Consider the following 22,124-nt stretch of genomic DNA (forward strand, 5'->3'; position numbering starts at 1 on the left):
AAACCTAGATTTTCTAGTTGCCGCGTTCACCTTTACAGGGCCTCGAAAAATAGTGGCTCATGGGGAATAGAAAAATCAAACCGTTTTCTGCAAAAGCTGCTTTGAAAGGTGGCCACTGTTTTCAGCATTTTGCAGTCTCATTCAGAAGCAAGCCAGCATAATCTGCAATCTGTAGACATGCATACAATAATATGTGCCTTATACTTTGAAATGTACCAGACTTTAACCAGTCATAAAACAGCGTGCTGAAAAGGTATGTATAGTAAAGCCTCCTTCGTTGATGATACCCGTAGTTTGCATGAAAACATCTGCACTAGAACCTGCATGACGTTGAGTTAATTGGCCTGCTGGTTGAATATGCCACCAAAATGCTGGTAATACAATGAACTTTGTCGGTGCTGGGGTCAAGTCTAGAAATATAAAGTTGGGATGATTTAATTGTGAAACCTTGCTGCTGAATTCACCGCAGGCTAAAATGTAACAGGATTAAAGGGCAGCTGTAGAGGTAAGGGCAGTCCACATTGTCACGGCATCTTATGCGTCATAGTACACATATCTACATACCGTGCATGTTTTGCTAGTAAACAATGTAACCACAGATTTGCGAAGCTCCAAGAATGCTACACTGATGCTGTCTGAGTAGCTGCTTGTGTCGCTGAATATTGTGAAAGCCTTTTGATGGAACGAAAACTGCTTGGTGAATACTTATGCAGAGTGAGGTTGGTCAGGAGCGCAGGTGATATGTACACCCTCGCAATTTAACCATACAAGCACAGACTGTATGATACTCATACAAATTGAAAAATATAAGGGAAGGAATTGAACTGAAGACTTCGCGGTTCGACAGTCCAAACTTCTACTACATGTGCTTTGGGCTGTGTGTGCTAGCCCGCCTGCAATCTGATTGCCCGAGCCAGGAAAATGGTACACACCCATATGAGCACCACTCCCAGTACTCTTTAACATGTACATAGAAGTGCAGGTGCTTGCGATAAACCTTGGCTGCCGCAATGCACCTCAAACAATGGCATGTTAGCCAGAATAGCAGGTTGGGCTTGTTGGTTTTCCATCCTGAGGTAACAGCGCAAAATGTGGACGGGAGCACAAGACGATGAGACATTGTGTCGTCTTCTCGTCTTGTGCTCCCATCCACGTTTTGAGCTGTTACTTCAGAATGTCACGTGCCTGCCCAATGTCTGCATAATTGTCACACGAACCACTTTGTGTGTATTTACGACTACTTGCACAACACCATTGCCACCCACTGATGACGAGCAGCTGAGCAGCAGTTTTTCACGTGCACTCCGCTGCCATTAATCACAAATGCTATCACGCTACGACTTCCCATATCACCCCACCCAACCGGTGTGTGTAATGACTCAACCTTTGGTGCGTTTGCATGTTCTTGGGATACTGAAGAAATCCATGGTACCAATTAGTAGATTCAAGCAACTTAATCTGACGTACATCTGGTGAGAATATTAGAACTATATCCATGTATACACAGATCTGTATCACCGCAAGCGTCGCCTACAATTGTGGTGATGCCGCTCAGAACATGACTCATCTTTTTTTTAAGGGCATAATTCTCCACAAACCGCTGCTGAGCTTGTAGCCCCTTGGTAAGAGGCTTTCCACATCTGTGGGAAACCACTTTAGAAGTGGTGTGAATTCACAGTTTCAAAGCCTGCATTACAAATTTTTTGAAGTTTTCAACACCACACCCTTACCAGCCTTTGGCACTACACATCACTGAGTTCCTTATATCTACTTGTGCTCAAGGCCACAAGGTAGTGCTTTAGTGGATCCATACCGACTTGCCAATTATATGCCATTATGCATGCTTTCTCCATAGACTGCATCTAAATGTGGTTTCACACACAAATATTTATACTTAATTGGACAGGCGGACTGCACAGAATGTTCCACATGTGACATTACGGAGACTCTGGAGCGTGTACTAGTGGTGTCTCCCAGTATATGCGTGCAAAACAATAACTCGAGTTAGAAGGGTAGATACTTGGGCTTGTTGGTACATGATCGAAGGGAACAAAATGTAGCGCACCAAGACAAGGACAGAGAAAGAAGACACACACAGCGCTAACTTCCAACTAATGTTTATTCAAGGAAGAAAGCATGGTTTTATACCACCGCGTATCACATGCGCCAAAGAACATGCGCTAGCAAGTCATGTCACTCAGATACGCAATCTCCTTTGGCAACAACGCGACAGAAGGGATACTAATACAATCACCTTTCAAAAGAGTAATCCATTCAGCTTCAACTATTTCACGCGTTAACCTTTTTTTGTGTACTTTTAAAACCATACTTTTTTTCAGGAGAGGAATACAATTGCAATTGCAATTGCAATTGTGGTAAAGGTTTGTCGGCTCATTGCCGTGTTTGCAATTGTATTCCTCTCCTGAAAAAAAGTATGGTTTTAAAAGTACACAAAAACCGGTTAACGCGTGAAATAGTTGAAGCTGAATGGATTACTCTTTTGAAAGATGATTGTATTAGTATCCCTTCTGTCGCGTTGTTGCCAAAGGAGATTGCGTATCTGAGTGACATGACTTGCTAGCGCATGTTCTTTGGCGCATGTGATACGCGGTGGTATAAAACCATGCTTTCTTCCTTGAATAAACATTAGTTGGAAGTTAGCGCTGTGTGTGTCTTCTTTCTCTGTCCTTGTCTTGGTGCGCTACATTTTGTTCCCTTCGAACTCGAGTTACTTCTTTGAAGTGTTTTGGCAACAGGCCTCTCTCAGAGGACTTATTGGCCGGTTGGCCAGAAATGGAAAGCTCTACAGGCAGTGCAGGCTTTCTGCTGCTTCTTGCATGACACAGCACTTGACTCGTGACTGTGGTGCAAGTTACTATACCTGTATATATTTTAATAAAGTCATGACCCTCTTTGTTCTTCTCTTTCTGTAGCAGGTCAGATATTAAACTTTTAAGCCAATCTATCCGCCTTTCCAATCAATAACACTTGCTTGAATGCATTTCTCCTGGATGGTTGATCTGGTAATCACACCATCGTAATGCAAGGACATGGGGCGTATGAGCTTTTGAGGTGAACAATTTTTACCCTAGAAATGTCTTTTAAATGATGTGAAGGATTCTGTATATATTTTAATCAAGTCACGACCCTCTTTGTTCTTCTCTTTCTGTAGCAGGTCAGATATTAAACTTTTAAGCCAATCTATCCGCCTTTTCAATCAATAACACTTGCGTGAATGCATTTCTCCTGGATGGTTGATCTGGTAATCACACCATCGTAATGCAAGGACATGGGGCGTATGAGCTTTTGAGGTGAACAATTTTTACCCTAGAAATGTCTTTTAAATGATGTGAAGGATTCTGAGCTCTGCTCAACATGATCTTCCTCTTTGGAGTCTTCATCAGGTTCTATATGGGATTAGATGAGTGCTGTGGAAAGAACGTGATCGAAGTGGAACCAAGGTGCCTGTTCTGGGTGGTACGATATGCTGGTAGGGGCACCTGTTGTGCTGGCCTCACGGTATCGTTCAAAATAAAAAAAAAAATCCAAAATGCGCATATTACTATGAGGTCAATCTGGCAGGAAACAATCAAATAGAACTGGTGGCTTCTGCGAGTCGAGTAGTTCTCAAATAAGCATATCTGTAAGGCTACAAATCGAACTACGTTTACTGCCTTTATCACGCGACCTACACTTTTTTTTTTTGCCAATGCACTGGGCCAGCGGTTTTGCGTCGGTACGACGCATCGTTTGAGGTGAGCTTTCTTCGTTTCCGGTCCATGCCGAGGCTTCGAATGACGCCGAGGTTCATTTAGGACTTCCAGTAGAAAGTAGTACGAACACATGAACCCAATCGGTGTGCCAAAACTTGTGAAAGCGAACGTTACTTCCACTCGGGGAAGCCGTGCTGCAATCGATCGCGACGTACACGGTTGGCATAGCGAGCACTCAAACCCGCACAACACGCCTAAACCCAGAACCTAACGGGGACAGGAAAAATAGGCGAAGTCTGAGCACTGTAGACGTTGTAGGAAGTATGCTTCCTCTTTTTTGAGAAAGGTTACGAGAGAGGCGTCGGGAAGGTGGGGGAGCAAAGCTGCGACAACGCGTAGGGTGAAAGGGCCACCCAAGTACATTGTAGCAACCTTTTTTTTTTTTTTTCGGTTTCCGGCTTTCCGTGTAGTGCCATAGTTCAGGTCATCCGGCCGAAATAAAGGAAGCGAAGCTCGACACGCTATTCTCAGTGATGCAGCGCGGAGGCGAGCAACTAATATACGAGTACGCGCCGCGGCGCCAGCTCCTGAAACACTCCACCCACCACTCGGATTGAACACACTTGTCGATTTCTTTGACCTGGAACCGTATTTAGATCGTATCTTTAATGACGCCAAGAATTATAATAAAAAAAAAATTACAGCAGCGGCCGCACAACCAAGTTGTACCGGTGGTATGAGACTGCTCAAGACGTTGTGCTCCATCACGAATGTTCACAAAAAAAGAAAATAACAACAACGAATTAGATTGGAACCATTGTCATTTGGAGTACCCGGCGGAGCGAGGTATAGCCGTCGTTACCGAAAATCTGAACTTGAGCGTCACCTCTCGCTCTGTTCCAGAGCGCAGCGAGAAGCAGACACCACCCGTAAAGTGAGCTTTACCACCCGTCCTGCTCCGCCGCCGCGGCCGACCGCGCGTCACGTGACAGTATTGTTGAAGAAATGCGTTTGCGTGAGCGAATAATTGATATAATATATTTTTATTTGCTAACTTTAACAGCAACCTATTATTGTATGGGAAATAATGATTATATCTGCGTTTCCAAACGGCTAAACATGACGTAGGCGAGTACTTCTAATTCCGGCCTACAGGGTCGCATGGTCGCTTCAGGAACGCAAAAATGCTTTGATTTCAGAATGGTATTATTAAATGCAGAAGCAATATTTCGACGAGATATTTTGGAATAGGCATACCTAATGTTTACTGCAGCAAGGAAAATTGCAACTGGGCTGCTACATTTTCGTTTCACGACCCCTTTAAGAAGAAAAATCTTCTTAATTACAAAAACTATTAATTGGTCAGGTTGTTTCATGAAACTACAGATATCCTAGCCACAAAAAGAACTATCCATTGCAAACTATGAAAACTAAATGGCTAGAAGGACGATGCTTCAAAGGGCAGTGCATTACCGTGGTCATTTAATTTATCGAGGGAAATAAAAAAGAAGTTTATTTGCGGGAAATAATTACTGGAATAAAAATACAGCTGCTTTAATTTTTTGTGCTCGTTGCCCACTCCATTACTTAATGAAATGGCTTCTACTTTGCTGCATTCAGCTTTCGCACAGCAGGTTATGACAAGTAATTTTTCCTTTAGGTTGTGTGCTGTATCCTGTATTTTGCTTCTTTTGAATTCAGTATGTCATGTCAAATGACCTAATGATGCACACTGTTCCAGTATTAATGTTTTGATTGTGTCGCTTCATGCTGGTTTCTTTTTTTTTCTTTTTTTTTTATCTTCCTGCAGGTCATTCCCTCAGACATGTACCAGCAGATGGTCACCTTGGTTTCCCGTGCCTGTTTGAGAGTACCGGTTGGGTTCGGTGACTGCGGAGTCCCTTTTCACGGGTTTGGGCAAAGCTGCAGAAATAACCCTTCCCCGCCAAGTGCGCTAAGTGGCCGCCCTTCAGCTGCGCACCGCTACTAGCTGCCGCCGAAACTGCTGCCTACAAGGACGTCGCCACGAGTCCAAACCAACACAGCCTTCTTAAGCAGGCATAAACCTTTTCTCGGAAGATTTAAAGCAATGATCGTGTCATCAAACGTCTTCTGTGCAAATCGGAAGGGTTGGGAGGTATGCCATCATTTGACAGATAACCCGAAGTAGACATAAGTCCCCATTTTAAATAAGCCATACGAGCATGCCGGTGTGATCTAAGGGGGGTGCGTGCCTAACTTGGGATCAAAGGAACTTGAAAAACTAGTTCCTCCGACCTCAAAGGCAAAAGCGAGAGTTGGCAGCACCTGCCAATTCAGCCGTGCCATGTTGCCTCATAACACACAACCCAACAACCAATCAGCGCACGACCATGTCACCAGCCAACTACCACCAGCCAGAGCCTTGCCCATGATTTTTAACTAACAATGCCAATACCAGATTTTCTGTATAACAGGGCCTTCGATGCTACTGCATTAAAATATGATGCAGCACCCTTTCTTTCCTACAATTCGCTCCACACCCCCATGGTGCAATCAAATGCAATGGAATGGATGGTAAAGTGCTGCCACCAAAGTGCCCTCAGTCTCCTGCAATGAGAGAGCATGTGTCATTGCATGAACAGCAGCAAACCACATCACACACTACTGCCATGGTATGCAATAATTAATGGCTACATAAATTGCGTGCATTGAGAACCGCGGTTCCTGCTTATTCTTACTATCTGTAGCAAAACATTAGCAGTGTTGCAGAAGCAAGCAATTAACGTTTAAAACCGACAACGTTCTCATGCGTATTAGAAAAACCGGCAATCGATACAAGTGTAGCGACCTTGAACTCTATCTACCCGTCCTTAACTGTGAGCATACACAAAGCGACCGAATGAGAGTCGACACTGACCACTGTTTCTGCAACACCGAAGCTGTTCATTAATATCCCTTGATACCCCAACCAGCGCGAGCAGAATTGTTGCGCTGCCCCTGGCCAGCAGCTATTGATAATACATAAAATACGAAGGTAAAGCAATGCTGAACTATTGCAGCAGTACTGCGCGGCACACATACCTCTTTGCTCATTTTAGTACCTTTCTCGATAATGTTGCACGTCCTCGGCAAAGCCCAGTATATCCTCTGAAGCATGGCTAGAACGTCAGGAAATTTTGTTTATGATGCCGCACAAAACAGATTATTTAAATATGCACAATTCCGACTACCTCACGGGAGTCTGCCCCCTCGATGGCGGCATAAGGGAAGCAAACTGTTTCTTATGATGCTCTTAATTAAAATCGAAGTACGTAGCGGAATAACGAACTGTAGGCGCATCGAAAGCAATGTTTGTTGCAGGAATTATCGGAAGCTTCTGACGTACACTATCGTGGTCATTCCCGCACAAAATTTATGTGGTCAAAGTAAAAACTCGCATTTCTCAAATCTCTAGCAACGTTTCTGTGACTGCTTCTCACCTTACGAGGCTCCCTGAGGGTTGCTAGCATGCTGTTTGTGATGCGCGCATCGTTGCTGGCACGCCGACGCCAAATTAGCCCCATCCTCTAGCCGAGGTAACTGACTCGCGACCGTGAGCAGTGCCGTGAGCGCGACGGGCAGAACACTGTAGCAACGACAGCGAACATGCGTGACGCCATATGCATTTTGGAGTGTATCTGTTGCCACGGCAACCAGCGGCAACCGAGAACGAAGGAACTGACGTAATGTGATGATGATGCTGATGCTGATGCGGCCATTCCCCTTTGTATCGGGGGATCACAAAGTTCTGGATGAGGCCAGGAGAAACGGGTAGAAAAAATTGAGGAGTGAGAGAAAATTCTATGCTAAATGTTCAGTCAAATAGTCCGAAGAAGTAAGAAAGAGAGAGACAGAAGAAATTTACCAGGCTTCTCTGTTGCGCCACCAGTCCTCGAGGCGACATTCCGTTTCCAGCCCAGATGAGAGCAGACACTATCATCATCGTCGCCATCTCCAAGATGTCACATTACGTCAGTTCCTTCGTTCTCGGTTGCCGCTAGTTGCCGTGGCAACAGATACGCTCCAAAATGCATATGGCTTCACGCATGTTCGCCGTCGCTACAGTGTTCTGCCCAGTTCTGTGGTTCTGCCCGTCGCGCTCAGGGCATTGCTCGTGGTCGTGTCAGTTGCCTCGGCTGGAGGATGGGGCCCATTTGGCGTCGGCGTGCCAGCAACGATGTGCGCATCACAAACAGCATGCTAGCAATCCTCACGGAGCCTCGTAAGGTGAGAAGCAGTCAAAAAAACGTTGCTAGAGATTTGAGAAATGCGAGTTTTTACTTTGACAACATAAATTTTGTGCGGGAATGACTCCCAGAAACGGGACAATGTTTGCCACTAGAGTTATTGATTTAGAAAGGTCCTAACGCACACTAGTTGGTTATTCCCGCATGTATTTATGTTGTCAGCGTAAGAGACTGGCATTTCTCAAATCTCGCTTACACAAAAACTCGGTTCGAGCCGAAAAGCACACGCTTTAATAACATACTCACTTTGTGAGACCCATCAATAGCTGCATGCACGCTGTTTGCGTCGTGTGCGTGTCGTTCATCGTTGCTAGCAGGCCGACGCCAAATGAACCTCATTCCTCCAGTCCGAGGCAGACGACGAACATGCGTGACGCCATATGCATTTTGGAACGCGTAGCTGTTGCCACGGCAACCGAAAACGAAGGAACTGACGTCGCGTGACGGCGACGATCACGTCAGCGTCTGCTCTCATCTGGGCTGGAAACGGAATGTCGCGGACGGGGAACGGCGACGAGGGGAAGATGATAGGCGAGTGGTATACGTTTGATTGCCACGAGATACAAAGTTGGAACCGGGCGGAGTTCTCGGCGAGGGCTGGTCCGTATCGTAGGAGTAGTTCCAGAGGCCAGGTCGAGAAGGTGGAAGACGTTGGCGGCAAAGGCGTGCGACATGGCCCGGCAGCCCACAAGAGTAGCAGATTGGCCGGTTGTCCGCGTTGCGCCAAGGATTCGTAGGGGGTTGGCGTACCCCTAGAATAGGGGCATGGAATGCAGACCCAGGCAAAGGTGAAGGAAGGTTGGAAGGAGCGGCCTGGTAGGAAAGAGGTGCTGATGGCATTAGCGGCCTGGCAGCAACTTGGGCGTAAGTCAGTGGTGCCGTTACTTGCGCCGGCACGGGGCTGGGCGGCAGCACAGGGCTAGGCGGGAGCATGGAGCTGGGCGGAAAAACATCAGCGATGTGATCTTGCACTGCACGCCGTATGGTAGGGGCCAAAGACGGAGCCATGTCATGAACAAGGCGGCCAGTATCCTGTAACTGAGGGACCAGTGATAGCTGGCGGGCGACCTCTTCTCGAACGAAGGCTTTAATTTGTTGAAGCAAAGGGCTCTCCTCTGATGGAGTAGAACCGCCCAGCGCTAGTGCAGAGATGGCGTCGTCTCTAACACTGGACCGCCGGGTAGAAGCGCGCTTTATACGAAGCTCGTCGTAGCTCTGGCAAAGTTTGATGACGTCACTGACCTTGGCAGGACTTTCCACCCACAGCATCTGGCACGCGTCCTCAGATATGCCCTTCAGGATGTTTTCGATCTTATCCGCTTCGGACATTAGGGGGTCAACACGCTTGCAGAGGTCAACGATGTCTTCTATATAATTGGTGAACGACTCTTCGGCCTGCTGAGTGCGCTCGCGCAAGCGTTGTTCTGCTCGGAGCTTGCGAACTGCAGGGCGGCCGAACACTTCCGCAAAATTCTTCTTAAATGCAGACCAAGATGGCAGGCCTGCCTCATGGATGCGAAACCAGAGGTTCGCCACGTCAGTCAGATAAAAGATTACGTTACTTAGTTTGGTAGTGTCGTCCCATCTGTTGTAACTACTGATACGCTCGTACGCCGACAACCAATCGTCGACGTCTTGATCGGCCATGCCACTGAAGAGGCGTGGGTCACGCTGCCGTAGAGCTCTAGAACACAGGACCGTAGTTGGGAGGGGCGACGATGTCGAGGTAGTATCATCCGGCACGGTGGAAGCAGATGGCAATGTACGGCTTCTTAGTTCTAGGGTGGACGGGAACGTACCCAGCAGCACCTGCACCAATCGTAAGGGTGTGTTTATTCAGTCCACGCAGATGGATTCAGCTGCTCAGGATGAATTCGCAGTGGAGCCTCAGGCGTACCGAATCACAAAGACAACGACCAAGTTATTCGTTCTCAAGAGCGACAGCACGCTATGTATGTCAGTGGCTATAACAATGAAGGTTACCACACTACAGTAGTTAAACAAAAATTCGTCCTTAGGTGTGAATTGTGAATGATATGTAGGTTCGTAGTTGTGATTAAGCGGAAGGCGCCTAAAGTATAATGTCAAAACAACCAGCGCTTTGCAATGGTGCGTAACTTTTCTATCTGTTTAATTCTGATTTTTTTTGTAGATATATACTGCCTGCGTCGTGGATTGGTGCCGTCATGGAGAGAACAGGTAGGCTGAAAATGCAATAAAGATATTGATTACTTTCGCATGATATTGACTCGATTCCTTTGGCTTGCAGAGTTACTGAACATGTACTGCACAGTATGTTGCACTGTGCAGCAGAATGAAACCGGAAAGTTTAAAGGTTCTGTTAGATTTGCACGCTTTACTTATACTCTCCACTGAAATCCTTACCTTGGTACGTAGAACATATTGAGATGATGCCATGGATTGGTGCAGCCTTGGCATATATGTTACAGCCCACAGGGCCAAATGCTGAACCAGATAGGAGGGCTTTATGGCAACATTGTAGTTACAGGTCCCTGGATTGTGAGCAGATCACTCTTCCTTACTCCTTTAAAGCTGATTTTTCAGATATGCTGTCTGTGCCCTGCTGCATCATTTTTCAATGAACACAGCTTAGTGTTCCCGGAGACTGTGATGGGGTCTGATTGATTAGATTGGGCGAGACACGATTAAGCGAGCCTGTTATTAAGCCGCCATGTTTTTATTTCATAATGGCCAACAGAGTGGTAACATTCGGCCAGATGCCGATTACAAACACTACACTACCCTCCTTGGGGAAAGTTAAATAGATGTGCACACACTGTCACAGACCACTGTAGAAAGGTCTCTCACTGGCATACAGTCACAAAGTCAGGTCTCAAAGTCAGACAGATGACGTGGAGGTTTTCTGTTTCTCTGTGGATAGCGCCGTGTTGGAGAACTCTGGTGCAGTGCAGGTGATGTAGGCGGGTGCAATATAGGAGGTGCAGGCTGGTTCACTACAGGTGGGGGATATATGATGTCATCGCGGTCGAGTGGGGTTGTGGCTGATGCTTGTTTAAGGCCAGAGACATCCTTGAAAAAACTTGAGTTGTGCGTTATTACTCTTTTTTCCTCTCGATGCCTTGATTTGTGATCGATGAATGCTTACAATTATATGAGGGTCTGGATCATAGTATAGATTGAACTTGTCGTGTCTCTCTTGCTTGTACAGGACTCGTTGACCGATAGAGAAGCGATGTGGTTGAGCATGTTTTCGTGCGTCAGCGTGATTTTTGTTGTATGCCGTTTTCTCGAGCGTGTTTGTTTTCAACCTTGTTAAGTCTTCATTGTGCGATGGAGCTTCAGGGTAGCACGGCAGAAGATTCCTCATTGGTCTGCCAAACAGCAGTTCATATGGTGATCTTCCTGTTGTAAGGTGTTTGGAAGATCTGTATGACAACAGGAAAGTGTCAAGCTCTACTTTCCAATCTGTGTTCTCAAGCTGACTTGTGTGAACATGCTTTTTAAATGTTCTCATGAACCGTTCAGCTTCACCATTAGCTTGAGGCCACAAAGGTGTGATCCGATGGTGTCGAAATCCTAACTCTTTCGAGAGTGCAGCAAACTCTCTGCCTTGAAATTGTGGTCCATTGTCAGGTTTTACCTGTGCAGGGATTCCGAACTGGCAAAACACTCGTCGCAGCAAGGGAAGCACATTGTTCGCACTTGTGGAATGTGTGACTTGTACTACTGGGTATCGCGAGAAGTCATCTATTGCCACCATAGCGTACTTTCCATCCGGGAACAGACCACAAAAGTCAACCGAAACTTCCTCCCAGGGACCATTGGGTGGTTCAGTGATGGCAAGGGGTTCTTGCTTTGCTTGGGGAACGACTGCTTGACATGGTAGTAGGCAGCTTTAATTAATGTGTGTACTAGTTTATCCATGACCGGAAACCGAACTTTTTCTCTCAGCATATGTATCGTTTTGACAATTCCTTGATGACTCTTGTGGGCGAGCAGTACTGCTTGCTTCTGCAGGCTAGTGGGAAGAACTAGGCGCATTCCTCGAAGGACGATGCCCTCAGGTGTTGTTGTTAGTTCAGTCTGTATGGAGGCAAATGGCTTCAGTTCAGCTGAGACCCAGCTTCTAGGTGTGGGGTGCTGGATAGCACTGAGAAGTAATTGTAGCTGCTGGTCTGCTTTAGTTTCTTCAGCAACTTCTTGAACTGAGAAGGCATTTGGGATGCTGTGGCACTGGATGAAGTTAACGTACTCGTTGGGTACTTTGTCGATGCGGGCATGTATTTTGATCTCAGGAACCGGATGTCTGGAAAGGTAACCGGAAGGGTTGCTACTTCCTACGGTGTGCTGTACATCAAACTTGTAGTGTTGAATGCGTAGAGCGAGGCGCTCAATTCGGGCAGATGGTGATGATCTTGGGTTTCCCAGTATGCTCACTGAAGGCTTGTGATCAGTCAGCAAAAGAAAGGGAATTCCACAAAGACAAAGGCGAAAGTGTTCCATTGCCCATACAGCTGCGAACATTTCACGTTTTATTTGGAAATAGCGGCTTTCAACAGGTGTGAGCGCTCTACTTGCATAGGAATCTGCCTGAGTAGTTGATCATGCCTAGCAGGGCACGTCTTGCTGCGACTCTGGTGTTTTGATTTGTAGGAAGGCTGCTATCTTCTTGGGATCAGGACGAACGCTATCAGTTGAGAAAATAAGTCCAAAGAAGTTCAGTTCTCGTTGATGAAAGTGATACTTTTTTCCGTTGAGTGTCAGTCCAGCTTCTTGGAGTCGCTGCAGAACTGCTTTCAATGAGGCGTCATGCTCCGGTTTTGTTTGTCCAAAAACAAGGATGTCGTCACTAACATTCAGGACGTTGGGGACGCCATTGAGCACTTGGCGGATGGTGTTTTGAAAGATTTCAGCCACACTGCTGATGCCAAAGTTGGGACGTTTGTAGCGAAACAAGCCAAAATGTGTCGAGAAAGTTGTGAGCTGTGTTGAAGAAGTGTCAAGTTCCAACTGGTGATATCCATTCTTCAGGTCAAGATTGGAGAATGCAGTTGATCCATTTAAGGCAACAATGGTGTCATCCACTGTCGCACACAAATGTCGTTCACGTTGAATGGCACTGTTCACAACACGCATGTCAATGCAGATTCGAATTTCATCAGGCTGATGTGGTTTGGGCACAATAACCACAGGGGACACCCACGGTATAGGTCCGATGGCTGGCTCTATGATGTCTTCTGACAGGAGACGTTCAAGTTCTTCTTCTGTAGCATCACGTAAGGCAAACGGAATACGTCTGTGTGGTTGTGCAACAGGTGGGACTGAGTCGTTCACAAAAACGTGGATGTGCTGGCTGGTTTTTGAGTTTTCCAACTCGATCCACTGAACAATTTGGGGAATGCTTCCATGACTGACTTGTCACCTGGATTGTCAGAAACTTGGTACGTGATCTGGACAAGCCCCAGGTTGGTTGCTGCTGTGAAGCTTAATAGTGGTGCACAGTTTCCTGGAATGACAAAAATGTCTTCTTCAATGCACTTATCTTTGCATCTCATTGTAACAGAGACTTTGCCCAAAAGTTCAAGTGGAGACGTTGATTTGTATGGGAACACTCTGATGGATGTTTCTTGAAGATTCACATTTAGGCGACAGCTCTTGAAGTCATTTTCGCCAACAATTGACACTGTAGCACCCGTGTCGATTACGAAAGTGACTGGCACATTATTTTTGACAGTGACAATAGCCTTTGGAGATGAACTTGTTTGAGGGGAAGTCATGGCAACAAAAACGTACTCGTCGCTGCTTGGACTGGTGTCACAGGTGGTGGCAGGCTCTCTAGTACTTGCACTCTTCTTACTGCAGGCTAACTGTGTGTCTGAGTCGTTGTCACAGTCCACTGCATGTACTCCTGGTTGAGCGACAGAATCGTGCAAAATGACCAACCATGTTATATGCCTTGCAAGTCTTGCCCCCATGCAGCACAACTGGATCGACCGCCTTGGTGAGGCCACTTGCCGCCACAGTAACGACAATCTGCTGACGAGACACGAGGGCGCTGCGGTGTGTAGGCCTGCCGTGACATCTGTCGTTCATTTCTTGGGTGTTGACCATGGTGTTGTCCTTACTTGTGTACTGCGAACACCGTCGCATTGTTATCGACGTGCTTTTCGATTTCGAACACATCCCGTTCGACATCTTCAAGCATTCTTCCTTGCTTAAGTAAGTCCGGTAACGTGAGGGAATGAAGCATGGCATACTTTCTGAGGCGATACGACGTTGTGGCGAGAATGATTTTGTTCTTGACTTCAGAGTCAACGTTTTCGAAGTTACAGTGGCGAGAAAGCTGCCGGAGGCGCGCGTAGGAGGCATCCAGTGACTCACCATCGTTTTGCTGAGCTTGACGAAATTTATAGATAGCAAATGTTGAGTTTACTCGCGGCGCAAAATATGCATTCCGTTTCGCTCGAGCGGCATCGTATTCTGGCATCGATGTACTCTGCGTGGTTTGGGTCGTGCTTGTAGCCGTCGCACCTTGCGCAGCACTCTCGGGGAGCGAGCGATATATGTCGTAGACTTCTTCACCGACGTAGTGCAGGAGGAGCGATTTTTTTGCGTGCATCTGCCGAGACATCGCAAGCGAAAAGAAGGTTATCGAACCTTTCTATCCACTTCGTCCATTCGTGACCAATATTGTTGTCTTCGGTAGCACGCAGGTCAAAACTTGGGAAGGCGGGGATCACATATGTGCCATGGCCACGATTGCCGGTAGCCGCCTGTTGCTGATGGGTGATTAGACGGACTGACGCTCAATGTAGTGGTACTCACATTAGATAAAAGAGCTCTTCTGACAACATCTTAGTGTTCCCGGAGACTGTGATGGGGTCCAATTGATTAGATTGGGCGAGACGCAGATGAAGCGAGCCTGTTGGGTAAGCCGCCATGTTTTTATTCCATAGTGGCCAACAGAGTGGTAACATTCGGCTAGATGCCGATTACAAACACTACACACAGGAACAATGGCACACCGACTGTAGTACAGCGAGAGAGAGAACTCGCAAGCACGTACTATCAGCTATTATCATGAAAACAAGGAGCCAAACTACTTCCTTCACACCTAAGCAGATGACACATTTCTATCTCACAAAACCCTTCTAACACCTACGCATAAGGGTGATAAACAATGGATTTTTTTCCTTGCCAAGAATTAAACATATACCAAATAAGCCAAAAGCAGTGTCCGCCCAGCAGTCATGAAGTGGCGCATTAAATTTTAGCGCCTTTTAGATAAAAAAAAAGAAAGGCAGCAGATGTGTCGGTGACACTTCCCTAGCTATGCACAGAAATAAAATATCTTGGAGCATTTTATTGTCATGTTCTGAGTGTCATGTGGTAACTCTGTTTTGCTTTGTGTTTAAGTGTGTGGCTCGTGACTGCTTGTGGTTTCATTGTGTGACTGCTTTGGCTGTGTTTGTTTGGCTTTGTTTCTTTGGGTGGACACTGCTTTGACTAAGGTATTTGGCATCTTTATTTGCAGAAAGGTAAAAATTTCATTGTTGAATAGCTATACGCACCAGTGATAGAAAGCGTTTACTACATTGCGGTGTGTCATATGCTTGCGTAAGAAGGAACATGTTTGGCTTCTTGTTTTCATAACAATTGGTAGTATGCGCTTCTGTTATTTCTCTCTTTGTGCTGTCGCCGTTGCGCTGCTGTTCTTGTGTATAATCACTTTCAGCAGCGCGTAGCAGGACGAGTACAGAGTACTGAGGATTATACAGGACAAACAAGCTCTCAACCGGAACATTAAAAGAAAAAAAAATAAAGTGAGGGCATGTAAATTGTGCAATGACAACCAAGGATAAAATCAGGTAAAACTAGTGATGAAAGAAACCTCCTTACATGACAGGAAAACGGAGGCTGTGCTCATGCATTCATCCTTGAAGTTTGCGATCATGGCGGCTTCCATTATTTCATGTGTGAGCTTGTTTGGGCACTTTTTCAGAAGGGTCGTTTGTTCAAAAACACGTGAAAAGTTTGCATTATTGTCACACTTTTAACTGCTCACTGCATATTTCTGTACAGTGAACGTTTAATACCATTTATGTGCTTCATTGCGGTAGATACGAGAAAGAGAAACAGTCGTACTATATAATACAAGAATCCCGTCATAGCCTGTACAGAAATCGTCATATAATCCATTCCACTATCTTCTGGCAAGGCATACATTGGCGAAAGTGGCAGATCTATCAATAAAAGACTAATTTAGAGAGTGCAGCACTGATATTAAAATTTTATCATTGCTTAAAGTTTCACAAGTGGCAGCAATGGAAAATGTTCCCCAGTGTTTGAACGAACACCATTCTGAACAAATGCCATAATAAGCTGACACACAAAATTGTGGAAGCAGACATGATCGTGAAGCGCAAGGATAAATGGGCCAGCACAGCCTGTTTTCTTCGCAAGCACAAATTGCGTTCATCTGTAGTTTTATCTGATTCTATCCTTGATTTCATTGGCGCCCTTTAGATGACCTCATTTTATAAACCTTTTTTTTAAGTCTGATTCAGGGCTTTTTGTCCTGTGTGTTCCTCCATGCTCTGTCCTCGTCCTGTCATGTGCAGCTGAAACTGATCGGAAAACCAACTAGCCCGACAGCTTGTCCTCTGTGTATTCTGAACCAACGAGTCATACAATCTGTTATTCATCAATGAACCTTTCATACCGAGTAATTCTGACAAAGGCCACGTTTTGCGGCATAATGAAATCTGCTAGTAAGCTGCATGTCTGTGTTACATAGGTTGCTTTCTCTCACTTCATTCCTTTAGCATGTGCTGTGGAGGTGACTGACCTGTGCTAGCAAGCAGCAGAGTTTACTTAAGTTTGAACTGTAATGCAGGCTGCTTTCCCTCATATAATCAGCACTTTGTTTTTACTTTTAGCAGTATGCAGTCAGGGGAATGTCCAGCTTAGTGCAGTGTACTCGTACCAACTGCCGAGGCACTGAGTCAGAGATAAATTGCAACTGTGTGGCAAGAAATGGACTGAATCTGTCAGTTTTTATTAGGCTCTCAGAGTGCTCATATTTATAGCGTCTAGGTTGCATAAGGCGAAGACTTTTTACTCTAAGGTATGTGTTTGCAGTGTGTTTGGAAAACAAATATTTTGTATTTCAGTCTTGCCGCAGCAGTGCAGTGGTTAGGGCACTCGACTGCATACCTAAGTATGTGAGATAAAATTCCGACTATGGCGGTTGCTTTTCTATGAAGACAAAAAGCAAGGTGCCTGTATGTTGCGCGATGTCGGTGCATGGTAACCAATCCCAAGAGGTCGAAATTTTCGGAGACTTCCGCTATGGCGTCTCTCATAGCCCGAGTCACCTTCGGATGTTAAACCCCATAAACCAAAGCTATATTGCACTTCAAGAAATAATGTTCTGTTGCTTATGGGTTATGAATCCCGGAAATTATATGCGCTTGCTCTTCCAGCTACATATGCTAAACTTTATGAGGTTGTAGGTTCGGATACTACTAACAGTTGGCTATAATTGTTTTTTTTTTGCTTTCGAATCAATCAAGTTCCAGCTAAAAAAAATTAATATTCTTTCCCCCATTGATCAACACTGCAAATTAGAAAGTATGAATACTCTTATTCTTTTCTTGGTTTTAGTGACGGTTAGCTTTTTTCCTGTCTATAACTTTGTACTAATCTTTCTGACAGCCATTGATGAAATGTGTGATCCATGGGACGTTGCAGTCCTTGCACACCTGCCTGTCACATCTGAATACATGGACAGTTTGCAGTGTGAAATGTTCCTTTATGTTCCACAAATTCCTATGCTCTCTCTCTCTCGAAGCATAGCCAAGAGCAGGGCGACCTGGCCCAATCCTGGAACCTCTGCACTATAACAGATATGTGCGCTCCTACTGTTGACCCCACCAATTGGGTGTGGGGGGGCATGTAGGAGCGCAATTTTCTATTATAGTGCATAAGATCTAAATGGCTCAGGTCACTCTTGCCTTTCACAGGGCTGCAGACATCCTCTGAAAGGGAGCACCAGTTTCTGAATGCAACATTTTGCTTGATACCTACTACAGAGTAAAACTGCCATTTTAAAAGCATTCAGCTTTACGACCCGACTGCAAATCATGCGCTAGATTTTTTTTGTACCTTTAAAGAGTTTTCCTTATTTCATACTGTCTGGCAGGCACTGCCTTTTAAGAGAGAGGAGGTGCACATACAGCCTAATCCACGTTCTTGTCTTATAACCGCTGTGATGACAGGCTATAATTTAAGGCAAGCCCAAAATTGTAGCCCTCTGCGTTGTCCTCAACTTAAGTAGAACCCTCTTTATTAGCTTCCATGTTTAAGCCCCATAGGTAAGTACAGGTAAGATGCAACTGTTGTATACTGTCCTCTTGAGCGATACCGGTAAGCTGCTAGTCACAATATGGGAGTACTTGCCAAATGCGCTCCATCCCGGTCTTATTCTCCTTGTTATTTCCCTTTCAAGGTCCGAATCTGCGGTTGCTACCTGTCGTAAATAGATATATTCACCTACTACTTTCAGTGCTTCGCTACCTAACGTAAACTGCTGTTCCTTCCATGGATATTAAACAATACCTTAGTCTTCTGCATATTGATTTTCAAGCCTACATTTTTACTTTTCCTGTCTAGGCCATCAATCATTTTTTGCAATTCATCCACTGAGGTACTTAGTAAGGCAATGTCATCAGCAAATCGCAGATTACTGAGGTATTCTCCATCTACTCTTATTCCTAACTGCTCCCATTCTAGATGTCTTCTTTCTTAGATTATAGTATCTAGATGTCAGTGCACGAATTGTTCATGGTTTTTTGTGCATACAGCTTTTTCTTTGCTTATATTGTAAATTATTTGTGTTTATTTGATGAATCCCCCCCCCTATGTATACCCGCAAAGGCCCTTAGGGTATTTGAAATAAATAAATAAATAAATAAATAAATAAATGGGTGTGTAGTGCTAACAGTAAGTGCTAGAGTAGCTCGGTGCACTAAGCAGCTAACAAGTGTGGCAGTTACGAGACGTAGTGTTGGGTTGAGTGCTGGGGTATTATAGCACATAAGCGGGTATTGCAACCCAGATTCACTTTCAGTCTGGTGGAATGACTATACAGGTAATTCACTGGCTATAGGGTGTGGCATGTCCAAACGATACCAACGACAATGGCACCAATGTGGCCTCACAGATTGACACTCGTATGTTTTAATTGTTGCTATAAATGCTTTTCAGTCACATAACAAATTGCTATTCATAGCGGAAACAATACTCATGCACTGAAAAATAAAACGAAAATACTGAATATAATGCATATATATATATTGTCAGGCATGCGAACAGAAGAGAACAAGGAAGTGCAAAAAAAGGTTCTCCGGAAGAGAAGTGAAAGGAGAGGAAGCTCACCATATGTTGGATAGCACATCAGGCTAAGGTGCAGAACCACTCTTTAAATGAACCTTAACAGTGTGGTGGAGGTGCTGCAATGGTCACCACGGATTCCTCTCCACCTCGTTCGAGCCAACGACTCGCTGGGCTCCCCCCTTTGACACCCACAATGATCCAAGACGGCGATGCACGGCAGCCAGGTCCAGCGGCACCCGCATGGCAGCATTACCGTGAGCCGCGGACCTTTTCTGGCAAGGCTGGCGAAGACGTGGACGACTGGCTCACCATTTACCAGCGGGTGAGCAAGTAAAATCGCTGGGATGCCACTGTAATGCTGGCAAATGTTGTTTTTTTCTTGGCCTCCACAGCCCTGACATGGTTTGAGAACCATGAATCGTCCCTAAAGAGCTGGGATTGTTTTGAAGAGGAGATTTGAAATTGTTTCGGGGATACCGCGGCAAAACGGAAATGCGCTGAGCAGACTTTATTCCAGCGAGCCCAAGGGCCTGGTGAAACATGCACAATGTACATAGAAGAGGTCCTAAAACTCTGCAAAGCGGTGAATCCGAGCATGTCTGAAGAAGACAGAGTTGGCCACCTCTTAAAGGACATCGCGGTGGACGTATATAACTTTTTAATTACAAAAGAAAACTTAGATTCTCCCATAGCCGTGATCAAGCACTGTCGTACGTTCGAAACTTTAAAGCTGCGTCGCATAACCCCGAAATTCGGCCGTCTGCCTAACGTGACCACTGTTGCAAGCGTGGATTCTCACGAGCATTCACATGAGCCTCCGCATTTGGCCGACATGATTCGCCAAATTGTCCGTGATGAGCTCTCCCGTCATTAAGATGTGAACTGCAGTGCAATCCCCAGTGATAGCTGCTCCCTGCAGGCAGCCCCCATCCAGCGTTCTTCTCGAGGTTCTACCGCTCCTCCTCCCGTCCGTTACCACCGAAACGACTCATATGGCCCTGCTCCCCTAGCTCGTACTCACTACAGGGCGCCACCTCCTCCGCAACAACCCCAGCGGCTGGACTTTGCTGATCGCTTCGATTCTGTTACCGAGGACTATTATTTGGACCGTGCTCGTGAACCATCCGTCTGTTACCGCTGTGGTATGCTTGGCCACATATCTAGATTCTGCCGCCGCCGGAGCCCGGCACCACGCTACCAGCGCCAATGGTCAAATCGCCGTTCTACCGTGAGTCCAGAAGTCCGTGACCCGACCTATCCCCCTCCTTCGGGCTCTGTAAGGCCGCAGTGAAAAGCGACTCGCACGTGGAGTCGCGCTGGCGGTCGATCCCCCCACGCGCCGAGGGCAAGGAGCGAGCGCTGTAGTTTTTTTTTTTTTTTCTCATTGTCACCCCTTTTCTTGGGCGCGGGCTCGCGGGGCGCGCGGGAGGCCTGGTTTGTTTCGTCCTTTCGCCCCGAGGCGTCGCCAAGACGCGAACGCAGCCGGGAACAACAATGGCACGCTTCTGCGAACCACTTTACGGCCAGCTCGTCCAGCAATCTCAGCGATCTCTTGCCGTGGCACGAGACATTGGGTCCGCGCGACGGCGACTGTACACTGCTCTGGGACAGTGCCCCCCGCTCCCTTTTCCTCGCACGGGACGGCTGAGTGACCTCGTCTCGAGATCCCCGCGGCGTTTCTTTCACAAAGGCACCAGCTGCAAGGTCGCATCGCAAACACGCTGAGGAGGGGAGGCAAAGACAGGCGCCGTGTGAGAGGGTTTGGGGACCGGCGAGTGGAAAGAGTGTGTGTTTTGAATGTTGTATTTTTATTTGAAGTAATTAAGGACCTGGGTCCGAGATTATTCCCAACCCACTGGGGTTGTGGCATGTTTTTCAATAATTTGATTGGCTGCTTTATTTTCGGGGCGGATCACCGAAGGTGACCGCCCTCGGGTCTTTGTTGATGTTTGCCATCAAAAAGCGGTCCTCGGACAATGTCGGGCAGTCAAGATTGAGGCTCCGTGCTTAGCACGTATTTACAGTCCCTAGGCTTTAACCGAAATGCTCGGTAGAAAAGTAAGGGCTTGTAGAGTGACTTCTCTGTGTGAGAGTCTATTTTCTTTTAAGTTGCAGTTGTCTGTGTGACTCTTGTTACTGTAACTTACAGTTTGCCAATGTAAACTATTTTGCTTCTGTAAATATATATCTCCTCCTGAGCATCATCAGATCATCGTCTTCTGCTTCTCTACCTGCCGAACACGAACTTATCACTGGCGCAGCACGACAGGGTTCGGCAACCAGCGACCACGAGCGTCACCCAGAGCATCCAGGCCCTGGGAACCCACTAGGCAACAAGCGTCCGCACGTCCAGCCAGAAGCAGCAAGGTGATCCAGGCCCCGAACCAGAGGCAGCGTTCTGGGGAAGGACTCCGACGAGGCTGCGGCACCAAGGGACGGAGGCCCCAACTGGCGACACCAGCACGGGTAAGCGGGATTTCTTGCGCTTTGTTGAAGTGGCTATGGCTCAAGTGTAAAGTGGCGTATGGTTTTAACACGGAGCATGCTGGCGAGCGTAGGCGAGAGAGAGACAGGGGGAAATATAACAGATGGCAGCGAACAGTCGCAGAAAGCGACAACTCAGCCGGTAGCAGGAGCGCTACGTGAAGTAGCGGAAATGTCGGTATCCGATGCGGTTGCAATTCGCCGCATGGAACTAGATTTTGAGCTGGAAAAATTGAAAATTATTTCACAGGAACGCCTAGAGTTACAGAAACTTGGGCTA

General features: G+C 46.3%; 1 pseudogene; it reads right to left on the minus strand.

Annotated features, from left to right (window-relative positions):
- Positions 1-14,084: 14,084 nt before the first annotated feature.
- LOC146209974 (uncharacterized) lies at positions 14,085-15,917 on the minus strand (annotated as a pseudogene).
- Positions 15,918-22,124: the final 6,207 nt, after the last annotated feature.

The sequence above is a fragment of the Amblyomma maculatum genome, chromosome 1 (genome assembly GCF_055883805.1).
Source record: "Amblyomma maculatum isolate TAMU_Amacu chromosome 1, ASM5588380v1, whole genome shotgun sequence".
NCBI lineage: Eukaryota > Metazoa > Arthropoda > Arachnida > Ixodida > Ixodidae > Amblyomma > Amblyomma maculatum.